This window comes from Peromyscus eremicus, chromosome 14, assembly GCF_949786415.1.
Source record: "Peromyscus eremicus chromosome 14, PerEre_H2_v1, whole genome shotgun sequence".
Classification (NCBI taxonomy): Eukaryota; Metazoa; Chordata; class Mammalia; order Rodentia; family Cricetidae; genus Peromyscus; species Peromyscus eremicus.
In genome coordinates this window covers 71,773,643-71,787,268 of record NC_081430.1, presented here as the reverse complement: position 1 = coordinate 71,787,268, position 13,626 = coordinate 71,773,643, and positions in this window count along the sequence as shown.

Here is a 13,626-nt window from a genome sequence, read left to right as displayed (position 1 = left end):
GCAAGCCATATCAATTTCCTTATCTCATTGTGAAAGCTTTCAACTTTAAATGAATTACAAATAGAGAGAATTGCTTTCCACCTAGTTTAAAAATTAGCTTTTACTTTCCCTAGTCTTAGCTGTCCATAAAGTTAAGACTCGGAGTTTACATCATACATAATTTTTCAGTGGCAATCTCTTCATGGCAGATGATTAACAATTTCATAATGCAGTTTGAATCAGCTTCAATTTAATCTGATTTTTATTACAGTGAATTGTAAAAAAGTATATTACTACTCTAAGAATTCTTTTTTTAAAATTTGCTTTTATTTTATGTGTATAGATGTCCTGTCTGCATGTATGTCTGTGTACCCTGTGTACACCTGGTGCCTGTGGAGGCCAGAAGAGGGTGTCGGACCGTTGGACTGGAGTTACAGGTTGCAATCCACCCGATGGGCTCTAGGAACTGAACCCTGGTCCTCTGAAAGAGCAGCCAGCGCTTTTAACCACGAAGCCATCTTTCCAGCTCTCCAATCTAGAGGATTCTATAATGTAGGAGGAGTTTTAAAGAATCCATCTGCTAGAACTTGAGGATGTTACAGCCATTACATACATTAACATTAACATTATGTAGTTAACATTTACTTGAAGCCAAACTTTACATGTGTTCCTGTCTGCAGAGGAAAAGCATCTTCAAGCTTTGCACACAGTCTGCTGGACATCTGGCCAGACATCTCTAGACAAGAAGCTCTTGTTAGATGGCGAATGCTCCGGGATTTCTGTGAGTTTTCATCCAACTCTGTTTCCGTGGTACAGGGAAAGTCCCCGCCCCCCTCGGTCTCCGTGTCGTAAGTCAGACAGTCAGGTCATGAAAGGTAAGAAAATCTCAGAATGAATCTTAGGACAGAAGCGCTCACTTAGAGCTGTTTGTGTGACATCACCACTCTCTCCAAAACAACTGTGGTTTCTTCCACCAGGAGGGAAAATACTACCCCAACATTAAAAATGCCAGTGAACAGATCACCCCCAAATATCTTTCCTCTCAATGTTAGTTTTCACGGCAAGTTGCATCTTTTTCTTTTTTCAATCATCTGGGGTTTTAGAATAAGCATTTAAAATAGAACTTGCAATAGAATAATTACGGCAGACGTGAAAGAAGAGTCTTATATTGCTTCATATTTATCCTAGCTTGGTTTTCTTTCCATGTGCCCTCAGCCAATGGCAATTCATATTTTCCAAATATTGGGTGGATAAAGTTTCTCTTTGATTTTCTTTTTTTTCTTTTTGGTGGGTAATGCAGAACCCTTAGCTGTTTGGCTCTTCCATTGGAAAACTTATAAAGTTTCCTATGGTTAAGTGTGTCAGAACTTGCCTGTGAAGAACCAGAGTCAGTCACAAGAACTTGATTAATTTTATACCAGGACTTGCAAAGACAGGTTGGTTCCTCCTGTGTAAGTGTCCTGAGGAAGCCAAAACTCTGCAGAGTTATCTTATGATCTTAATATGATGATAGAGATAATAATATTCAGAGTACACTGTGTGCCAAGTTTGGGGGCGGACCTTCGGAATTATGTACACTTCTTAACAAGCTTACCTTCTAAGTCCTGACTTCAACTCCACACCTCGCCTTTGGTCTACTACTCTGATTTTGTAAGTGACTGATGGAAGACTGCCCTGTGAGTTACCAAAGATTCTTGTTTTTGTTTTGCAGTTGGAAGGTAAATGTCTGGTCCCTTAAACTAACTCGTCCTTCATGTCACCAGGCAGCACAACCTCTCTGATCCCGTCTGTGTCACATTTCTGCAAACCCTGTCTGTCTCATATCCTACCAGCAAGGTCTGTGGTAACTAGGCTCAGGGTCACGTGTCTGCCTCCAGGTCTGGCTAAAGCACTTCTCTGATATTTGCTGTTGGAACAAAGGCAATCCCAGAGTGGAGCTAACCTAGGGCCTGCAGGAAGAGGGAGCTGACAAGAATATGTGGTGAGAAAATAGGAAACCATTTCAAAACATAGTAATGCTGGTGCCGTGGTAGATAAGCGAGAATGTGCGTACCTCAAAACACATCAAACTCACCTAAAGGAAAATTGTTTTATTGCATATAAATCGTGCCCCTGTTAAGTCCGTTAGCAAGGATCGTGTCATGAGGAGCCTTGCCTCTTACTGAGCACTCCTCTGATCTCTGTTCTTTTCTTTGATGGGATCCCATCAGGTTACATTTCAACGGTTGGTTGACCACCTAGATTTTGTCTATACATCTTGGTTCTATCTGTGACTCCTGACGTTCGGTTCCATTTTTCAGAGTTTTTTCATACCCTGGTCTGGTATGATGACACTAACCAAAATATTCAAACTGGAATGGTTGTCAACAAGCAAGATGGAAAATTTGAGAGGATAAACTAGATGGATGAATTCTCACTGGTCGGAAACATAGAGGGAAAATAGAATGGCCAGACACAGAGGCTAGAAGCTGGCTCTTCCCTGCTCAAATGCTGACTAAACCATGTTTAGGGAGAGAATGCCACTAAGATTACAAGACAAATAATTTGAGTTTGAGGTAGACACCTGAGACACACGGGGGGTTCTCAGAGTGTGTGTTAGCATTCACATAGAAAGACATGTTTTTTCATGGTTTGAGAACTTGGGAACCATCTTTTGGAAATGTGAAGTTTGCATATTACTTCAAGATGGAGAAAAAAAATCCCCTGTAGATAGTTCTAACTAAAGATACACACTGTTCAGACCAATGTTGTTTGTGGGTCCTAGAAGCTTCAGAAAACAGGTTACTTTTACCACTTATATTACAGTAATTTTATGTCTACCATTTCAGTGGACCATAAGCTCTATTATGCAGTGATGTGTCTGTCTAGTTGTCTCTATCTCCAGTTTTCCAAAGAGTGCCTTACCCAGAAAGAGAAGTCAGTGGACACCATTGTGTTGTTGTTATAAAAACTGGGCTCCACGAACACTGTAGACACCCAGGAAATAAGGGATAGTATAAAAATGACATGGTTTACTTGGAGGCCTCATGAATATTGCATGTTGGACAACTGTTGGTATGGATACCCCAGTATGTGAGAGAGAACGTCTTGAAGAACACTCTTCTATGATGTAGTGAAGTGAGCACTTGTGTGGACCAGGAACTTGTGTTCTGCTAGCCACAATCTCAATGATCTTTCCTCCTCTGGGCCTCATTTTCCTCATTTGAAAAAATCAAGGAGTTGAGCTAAGTCATCACAAGGTCCCTTAAAATGAATCACTTCTGAAATAGTTTGTCTTGGGTTAAAGGTGTGACTCAGTGGTAGAACACTTGCCCAGAGTGAATGAGCTCTGAGTTCAATCCCAAGTACCACTAAATAAATAAATATAGCAATAAATAATAAAATAATCCTAAACAGTCCTTAGAGGAACAAGACCTAGAAACACACAGCAAAAATCAAAACTAAATAGATGGGCAAGATTAATGTTGTTAACACTGCAAAATTCCAAATCTTTCAATGGGATCATAATACTCACATTTTCATAGTCTTTTCACTTTCATCACCCTGTTTGGTTTTCAAAGCAGCCTTGCTACAGTGTTTGATAGAGTGCACTGAGAAGCTGGATCACAGAATGAGAACACGAGGGAAAAGAGGGATTATATAAGACTGGGTCTTCTGACTATTAGTTACAGTCTCTTTCCTCTTCTAGACATACATCATCTTTTACAACGACCATGAGAATGTAATAATGCACTCTAAGCAGGCTAAAGTTGAGATTCCAATACAGCTATGGACAGATACAGACGACGTCCTTGTCTCCTAAATTTATTTGCATCTAGACCATTTAATTTGATTTATACAGACGCTGATATGCTTTCAGGGAAGATAATTGGAATACTGCTAATTGTCAGACTTCAGGCATATATAGGTCTCCATAGGCTAAGAAGAGCCCAGTGGGAGGGCATCGCTGACTCTCCAGGCAGTTTATCCTCTAAGGAAAAGTCTTGGTATAAATAGGAGGCAGCTGCAAAAGCAAAGGAGTTGAGCAGAGTAAGTCTGTTGCGTTTTAAAATGTATTAGGGCTTAAGAAGTCTTGCTGAGGGACTCTCTAATAAGATCCAGAAGGGATACAACTGTTTCCTTTCTGACTTTGTAGTCAGCACTGAGAAATAGTTACAATGAAACAAACAATAAGACCATAAGCAGCCTCAGTGGATGGCGAGGAGCTGTACTTGGAGGAGAACATTTTGAATGTGACAGCATTTTAAAAGTTACTGGCTTTTTTGTTTGTTTGTTTGTTTGTTTGTTTTTTGAGACCTGGTCTAACTATGGCGATCAGGCTGACCTGGAATTCATCATGGAATTCAGGCTGGCATAGAACTCTTAAGCCCTCATGCTTTGGCGTCCTAAATGCTGGGATTCTGGGTGGGAATGAGTGAGCTGCCCTGCCTGGGGCTAGCAACACTGGAACCTATCTCCAGCTGATATTTCATTTCAGCGGAGCCCCTGCATGGCAGCAGCCAGGCATCGTGAGGAAAATGAATGTCCTAGGCTAAAGAACTAACGTATGTGAGACACTCCTCTGGGGTTCTCAGGAATACTTTGGTGACTTGAAACTCCTGACTAAATGGAAGGGGGCAAATAGTAAAATAATTTGTACTCCAAGACAGTGAGTGTTGTTTTCTGGATTTGGGCACTTTTTTTTTTTTTTAACATGTTAGGAGTAATTTATTAAAGTTTTTTTTTTTTAACAACAACAACAACAACAAAAGAATCATCATTTCCAACCTCCAAATTTTCCAGCTTAACCAGGTAGAATTTTTTTACTAGAGCTTTCGAACCTTGATCAAATTATACACACACACACACACACACACACACACACACACCCTTTTTTGTACTCTACTTGATTCAGCTTTGCTAGGCTAAGCACATTTTTTTTTTTTTTTAAAATTTGGGCACTTTTAAAGCCTTGCTACTCCAGCACGCTTTCTGATTAGAAATTTCTAACCTATATGAGCCATCAACTTCCTCTAGCTTCTATATAGCATGAAGTATTTCCTCATCCAATTATTTGAACAGTTTTCCAGTGAATGTTGATAATATGCAAAAATTAGTTTTGCTTAAGTACTTCATTAACTGGATAAGAAATGCAATCACAAACACAAAGGGTATTTTGTGTTTGCTAATTTTGTCTGCTAAATCTGCATTTTCTTCACTGAGTAAAAATGAACCAATCATCTCAAGACATGTTACAAATCTTGCTGACGATTGGTTTCATGAAATTATTTGACTTCTGTATACAGAAAAAGCATTGAACAGTGTTTCTTATCAACACTGTATTTTCTATAAAATACATATTTTCTATCTATGGTGTAAAAGTAACAAAGTTGCGAATTAATATTTTTTCTATGAGTTGATGTACAACAAAGTTTAGTGCGAGAACTTTAGAGCATAGATTCCATAGTTTGTTCCCAAACCATGTAGCTCCTTAGTGGTACTTAGGTTTCATCAAACCAAAATTTTGCTGTTGTCTGAGACAGGGCCTCACTCTCTAGCTCAAGCTGGTCTTCCTTTTACAATCTCCCCACCTCAGTCTCACAAGTGTTGGAATTACAGGCCTGCACCACCAAGCCTGGATAAACCAAATAGATGCTGTAGTACTGTTGGTTTCAAAAGAATTGGCAGGAACCCTTTCTTGCCATTTTAGATATCACCGGAATAACCAACAGTTGCCATTAGAAGGCGTTTGTTGTCAGAGATGTTTGATACACCTGAATGGGAAATTTTGGGTTGTTAGGTGCCAAGTAGTTGCTTTTCAATGCTATCTGACAACTCACAGACGTAAATTTCCAAAGTTAGTCACAGACCAATGGCTGGTCTTTCAAAATGCTGGATTTGCTTCATGATTGCAGATGCTACATTTATATGTCAGTCTCAACAATTGTTTGAGTGTGACCAAGGTTTATATTGATTTCTGAAAAATGTTAAGACCCAGTTATTCCATCATCATCATCATCATCATCATCATCATCATCATCATCATCTCTGTGTGTGTGTGTGTGTGTGTGTGTGTGTGTGTGTGTCTTTTAAACTAAGGAAATAATAGTGTTGCATTCTTGAAAGTTATATCTGAAAATTTTGGATTTTTTTTACATTTTCCTAAATCATCAGGATATTTTCATTTCAAAAGATCAAAGAGTCTTTTTCAATTAATTACTTTTTTAAAATTTATTGGGGTTTTGCCTGTGTGTATGTCTGTGTAAGGCTGTTAGATCCTGGAGTTGTAGCCAGTTTGTGATCTGCCATGTGGGTGCTGGGAATTGAACTGGGGTCCTCTGGAGAGCAGTCAGTGCTCTTAACCACGGAGCCATCTCTCCAGCCCAGATCAAAGAGTCTTAATGACTTGACAGGGTCAATTAGAAAAGAAGCATTGCGATATAAAACATACACAGTGCCTTGAGCTGAATGGGCTTTCGATAAAGTCATTTGTTGCTAGTAAGGTATTTTTAATAGTTCCTTTTCATACATAACATAACTAATGATGGGTTAAAGAACTTATAGAATAAAAAAAAAACCCTTTTTTTTTTTAAACAGGGTTTCGTGTAGCTAAGGTTGGTCTTGAACTCTCTATCTTGTTGAGTCTCTATGACCTTGAACTCCTAATCCTCTTGCCTCTGCCTCGAAGTGCTGGGGATAGAGACACACCACCTGGCTAAAAACTAGTCCTATTTCATTTTTAAAATCCAATCCATAAAAAAAAACCACACACACAAATTGTACATAGGCATCCAGTAATAGCCAACAGGCACACAAAATTGCCTTCAAGGTCAAGAACTTGGTCATAAGCGGGAGGAAGTCTGCCAGTCACAGACAGCCCTCCATTTGTCAACTTCACACACTGATTTTATGGACCTCTGCTCATTTTCCATGAAGTCCATGTCAGTGCTGCTAGTATGATGCCCAAGGAAACCCACTAAGAGAAATGAAATATGAAGAAATAAGATTATCAGATAGGCTTGAACTTTAGAGACAATCACACTACTATAATATTTGAGAGGCATTTTTTTTTCCACTCAAGAATCTGCTTTTGCCCTTTTGTGGTCAATATCATTATTACTTAAAATGCATATGTCAGAAATATTTGGGGTGGAAAAAAATGTTATTTGAAGTGTTCATGACAAGTTGTGAAATGAAAGTCACAGCACAGGCTTCTGGAGGCTCTGGCACAAGGCCATACCTTCCGCTGGAAAGAACCACAAACCATCTAAAAAGATGCTTGGTAAGCTTGAGGCCACTGTTAAACAGACCATACGACCTCTAGGCCTCAAGCGCTACTGCAGCTGGAGCCGTCCACATGAGACCTGGGAACTAATTTGCGTGGTGACCCCGCCCCCCAGCCTTCTCCATCCTCGGCACATTCAACTGTGCCCGCTGAGAATATCAGCTGGAAGCTTGCGGCCCTGTCTCTAGCCATAGAGAAGGGTCTTGCCAAAATCTGTATCACCTCCTATGGGGTAGGGTGCAACCAATAGCTAGCTGATTGCTGGTGAAGACAACACAACTCAGCCTCCCCAGTCTGAAGCAACTTGGAAAGGCCAGGCCAGCCCCCAGGGCTCCCTGTTTCCTCAGCGGAAGTCCCAGCGACAAACAGGTTGTACCCTGGCTTCTCCCACTCCCCAGGTCTGCCTTCTTTTCTTTGCAAGTACATCTCCTTACAGCTCTTCTCAAGATAGCTTTTTATCACAACTTTTGGGTTCAGAGTATGTTTCCAGGAAAGCCAATCTCAGGAACTACTTTAGCAGATAACCCAAATTTCCAGACTGTCTGAGCTTAGAACCTGGTGGTTGTTGTAACATTTTTGTTGTCGTTCGTAGGCAAATACAAATCTATGGATATATTCATGTTTTAAGAAGTTTTAGCCAGACAGTGGTGGCGCACGCCTTTAATCCCAGCACTCGGGAGGCAGAGCCAGGCGTATCTCTGTGAGTATGAGGCCAGCCTGGGCTACCAAGTGAGTCCCAGAAAAGGCTCAAAGCTATACAAAGAAACCCTGTTTTTAAAAAAAACAAAAAACAAAAACAAAACGAAAAGAAAAGTTTCTTTTGTTGTACAAACATATACAGAACAGTAGCAGAGAACTGCAAAAAAGTACAAGTATTTATCTCTAACTGCAAAGTGGATTGATTTTTTTTTTCTCCCCCAGGGTGAAAGGGGATGAAGAAGTAGAGGTGGACAGGAAAGGACAGATAGGCCGCAAAAAGAAAGGTTTCCTTTACACAACGTGAGATTTCTCTGAAGTTATGCTGGTCGGAATGTCACCAACAAATACTTGAGTAGATTTAAAATTTTTTAATACATTGCTACTATTTTTTCATAAAGTGAGACGTTTAACTTCATATTTCATAATTATCCATACTAAAGAACTTAATTTATAGAAGAGATTGACCTAAATTCAAATTCAATCATTCGTTGTTTAGCATGGTGTGTGTGTGTGTGTGTGTGTGTGTGTGTATGAGTGCTGCAATGAATTCTTAGCCCTGGGGGAGTTTGTGTCTTGGTGAGCGGAAGCTGTGTCAATTTTAAAAATTCTTTGAATACCTCTTACAAAAAATCCTCAAAAACACTCCTTTCTGACCAGAAATTCTAGCACACTACTTAGGGCCCCTAAAAAGCCCTTACATGTTAATCATAAAAATTAAGACCCATCTGATTGTGGTCCAAACTTTCTCAAGGTGGGAAGCTTGAGCCGAAGCCACAGAAACTCAGATTCACACTTGTAAACAAGGGGCTTGGTTGAATAAAATAGATATTTGGTTTCTGACCTGGTTCCTGTCGTAGAGCTCCTGAACCCCCTGTAATTTCCTGAGTGATTAGGGTACTTGGTAGATCTTTTGTTCTGATGTTTGGTCTTTGACCCTGATTTCTGACACAGAACCATATCTCTTGGGATTTCCTGAATCATAGGAGCATCTTGTATTCTTACAAAGTGACTCTTGCCACTGGTCCAAAGAAATACCAAGCAGGATTAGAAGTGTGGGGTTGTCTGCCTACTTCTGCCCCATCCTCCCGGAAGGGGAGAAGGGGTAGAGGCCGAGCTTGCTGATGAGAAGCCTCCACTAAGTTACCTAAAGTAGGAAGTTCAGAGAGCTTCCCGGTTGGTGAAGATGTCCATGTGCCAGGAGGGACCACACATCCGTTTCAAGAAGCCCCTGTCTTGAGACCCTTCTGAATCTGGTGGTTCATCTGTGGCATTCAAAATATCTTTTGTAAGATGTAAGCAACAGTAAACAAACCATTTTCTGGGTTCTATGGGCTACTCTAATGATTGAGTCTAAGGAGGGAGTTACGGGAACCTCTGATATGTTCACAAGTGATACAGACACTCTGACAACCTGGGGACAAACTGCTCATGGATGAAGTGGGGAGCAGTCTTGTGAGGTTGAACCCTTCATCCCTGGGATCTGATGTCAGCACACGGTATCAGAGTTGAGTGTAGAACACCTATCGAGTGACCAAAATCTGTCTGGTATGGGGAAATTCTCGTGCATTTGGTCACAGACATGTTCTTTGTGGAGTGTGAACATAGAGAGAAAAGCAGTTTGTTTTTCCTACATCTGCTGTCAGAAGTAGCGCGCTGAGGAGAATGTAGGAGAAAAGCATTGTTCTTTCCTATTGTACAGCATGTCATTTGCTTACAGTGGGATGGTATGACTCTTTCACCCAGAAGCTTCCACAACCAGGACTTCCTGACCTCCTTTCACGCTTCCAGGACAATTATATTGTCATTTTGTTCATGTTTGTAAGAATAAAAGTGACTTACAATGACTTGACCTAGCAGCTTTTTGATTTTTACAAAGTAAGATGTGTAAAAGTGATACATATTCCAGGGGCTAGGAGATGGCTCAGTGGTAAGAGCACTGGCTGCTCTTACAGAGGACCTGGGTTCAATTCCCAGCACCCACATGGTGTCTCACATCCATCTGTAACTCTAGTTCCAAGGGATCTAACTCTCTCTTCTGACACCCTCACCCCACCCCCACTCCAGGCATCAGGCATGGTCAAACACTCATATGCATAAAATAAAATTAATAAATCTTTTTCAAAAAGCTTTTTAAAACTAATACATATTCAGTGGGAATCACACTGAGAATTTCGATCTTTCTCAGGCTAGTGGTTTGTGATATAGCATTCTCTTGTAAGGAGTAGGTAGCATCAAATCACAACTTCCAGAGAGCCTCCTGCTCAGGAAGGGAACAACTAATACTCTCCAGTGTACCATGCTGCTGGGTATAATGCCTGGTTGCCTGCCCATATGAAATGTACTTACAATATATGGTATTTCCAATTACAATGGATTTATCAGGATATAACCTCATCATAATTTGAGGAGCCCCTATAATCCACAGGCACTGGAAATTTTAAAAAGACTAAATTATGTCCCACGCCATTCAGTAGAGCATTAGTTGTATTTTACTGTATGACTTACTAATTCCAAGATACTTGGTAAACGTTTTCCGTATATAAAGAATTTGTATTGTCGGGGTGGTCCCAGCCATTGCTGTTTAGGCTATCATGTCTGTATCTCCAGAGCAGCCATGAGTGCCAACACTGTACACAGAAACTTGAGGCATCTGGAGAAGAACTCACTGGACTTCCTGCAAGCCTCCTGCGGAGCCAGTGACATCTGCCCCCATCCTTATCTCTCCCTGTCTAGGCAGGGATGCCTTTCCTGCCCCCAGCACTTATCCCGCCCCCAGCACTTATCTCTGTTCATGTGTTTGGACTTTATCACCTCCTCTCCTTTTCAGGGACCTGGAATCATCATTCCCCTTCTCTTCTTCCTCCTCCCCCACCTCCTAAACTCCAACAACTCTTCCAGCTTAGCCTTCAAGATAAAGTATAGACATTACCTTCTCAGAGAAGTCTTCTCCAACCTGTATTCCCACCACTTTACCACCCCTCGGGCCCACGTGAGACGTCCCTCACAGGGCATCTTCTCTTCCGATCTTGCACTGATGAGTTAATTAAATTAATAAGGGTTTGGAGGGTATAATATGCCCAGAGCTGTGTTATGTTAGGTGATTAAAATACACTGAATAAAACAGAGCCCCTGCTCTCAGGAAATTTATATTCCACTTTGGGAATTAGGCAGTAAAAGCAACAGTTACAATAAGGTATGGTTAGCTCACAATAGAAGTATGTAGAGGTACTATGGGGACATGGAGAAAGGACACAAGTCCAGACTTGAAGAGTGGCAAATGACTACTTTGGAAGAAGATTCATCTTAGATGTGAAGAAAAAAAAATAGACTAAGTTAGGAGGAAGTAGTGAGAGAGGGAGGGGGCCGCTAGGGAAGAGGAGAGAGGAAGGGAATGTGAGTTGGGCTGCTGGGTGATGAGGGCTTGGCCTATTCAAAGTAGGGACTGTCCCCTTACTTTTCCCAGTCACTACCTGACAGAGTCGATGCTCCACAAACACTTCTTGACTGGATGAGCCAGTGAGCAAGGCTGGAAGAAGAAGGGACCAGATGATGAAGGAAAGACTTGAAGCAAGAAGCTGATGTCACCCAACTTGTTCCTTACAAAGATCCCTCTGGGAGCCCGGTGGTGGTGGTGGTGGTGGTGGTGGTGGTGGTGGTGGTGGTGGTGGTGGTGCACGCATTTAATCCCAGCACTTGGGAGGCAGAGGCAGGCAGATCTCTGTGAGTTTGAGGCCAGCCTGGGCTACAGATTGAGTTCCAGGAAAGCCTCCAAAGCTACACAGAGAAACCCTGTCTCAAAAAACTAAAAAAAAAAAAAAAAAATCCCTCTAGGTAAATGAACTGTAAGGAGACTAAGAGGTGACCATAACAGTGGGAGATGAGTGAGGAGCCTCTTGTCGGAGATGAAGGTGACCTGAGAGGAGACTGTGGTTGGGAAGGAAGACAACACACTGCTTCAGATTAAGGACCCAGAAATGGAAGGACTTGGTGGCCCCACTGTTAGAGTGAGGACCTGAAGGAGTCAGAGATGATGTCCATGCTTCTGACTTGGACAGTGTTGGCAGCCATGATTAGAACAGGGGCTGATAAAGAGGTTTCCGGAAATAGGGCTGGGTCGTGAGGACGTCAGGAAGCTCAGTGTGTTGCTTTTCTGATTGTTGTCACCGATCACCTGAAAGAAGAAATGTAAGAGAGAAAGTGTTTATTTCAACTCACAGTTTGAGGAATATAGTCCACCCCAGTGAGGAAGGCAGGGCGGCAGGTGACTCCACGGAGGCAGGACCCCACGTGGTTACTCATCAGTGAGCAGAGACACCGGACAGGAAGCAGAGCTGGACTATGAAACCTGAAAGCCTACCCTCCAGTGACTCACTTCCTCCCACTAGGTTCCGCCTCCTGAAGGTTCACAACCTTCTAAAACAGTACCAGTCGGGACCAAATGTTCAAAATCACGAGGCGGTCAGGGGGCATTTTGCACGCAGAATGTAAGGCTTGAGTTTTGAAGGTTTGAGGTGAGAGTGAGACTTGTAACGGCTGGGCCCGCTCGCCCGAAGACTGTTTTCCTTGCTCTGTCTCTGCTCTGAATGTGTCACTGGAAATCATTTCCTAGCTCCAGGTTCTCATGACGGCTGGCAATGAGAGGTCCTGGCAAGGGATCAGAGGGCAGAAGGAAGGGAAAGCCCAGAGAACTCCTCCCTGTGTGCCTCCGGCTTTGTCTGTGGCACTGGATCTCTCTCCTCTGTCACTCCGGCTCTCTCCAAGCATTCTTACTTTCAGCTCCTCCAGGGACTCCTGATCTTGTGTTCTAGGGACTTCAGGACCTCTGTACCCCAGCTGCTTTTCTTTGTCCTTCCACTCTTGGGGTGCTGGTGACTCCCTGCTGCTGCTAGAGTGAGGGCTCCGTGGTGTTTCTTGGTTAGACTTTGAGCTCTTCTGTCCCCCATGCAGTATTTCATTTTACCACATTATTTAGTCTATGTTTGTTGTAAGCGTGTGGGTGTGGTTGTCTGCACATGTGTGTGCATGCTCATGCATGAGGAGGCCAGAGGTCCATGTTGGATCTCTCCCTTGATTGTTCTCTACATCATCACTACCATCGCCATCATCGTTGTTATTATTATTATTATTATTATTATTATTATTATTATTATTTGAGATAGGGTCTCTCGGTGGATATGGTCAACAACTCGGCTAGACTGGATGGCCGGGAACTCCAGGTTCTCCATTTCTCCAGGGCTGCGATTACAGGCATGTGCCACGGTGCCTGGCTTTTTTATTGTGGGTCCTGGGGATCTAGGCACACACCCTCACACTTTCACAGCAGACACTTGGCCAATTAAGGCACCTCTCCAGGCCCTACACTGTTTAAATACTCAGAGTTTCTTCAGTTTTGCTGAGGAACACGGTCAGTGAAAATATCCTGAAAACAGCTGAATATGTGGAGGAAAGTTGGGGTCTGAGAACTGTCAGCACAGAGAGAGTGGGAGCAACTATCACAGCGCTTACTTCCTCAGAGGACAACTGTTTCCTCTACTGGCTGTGGCCTACAATAGCCCCAGAGTCCCTGAAGTATGTAAACAGTACCTTTTCCACCCATTTTACCAGAGTTCACTCAGCACTTGGCACATGGTAATGATCAATACTGTTGATCCAGAAGTCAATGTATAAACCCCATGCACTGTTTT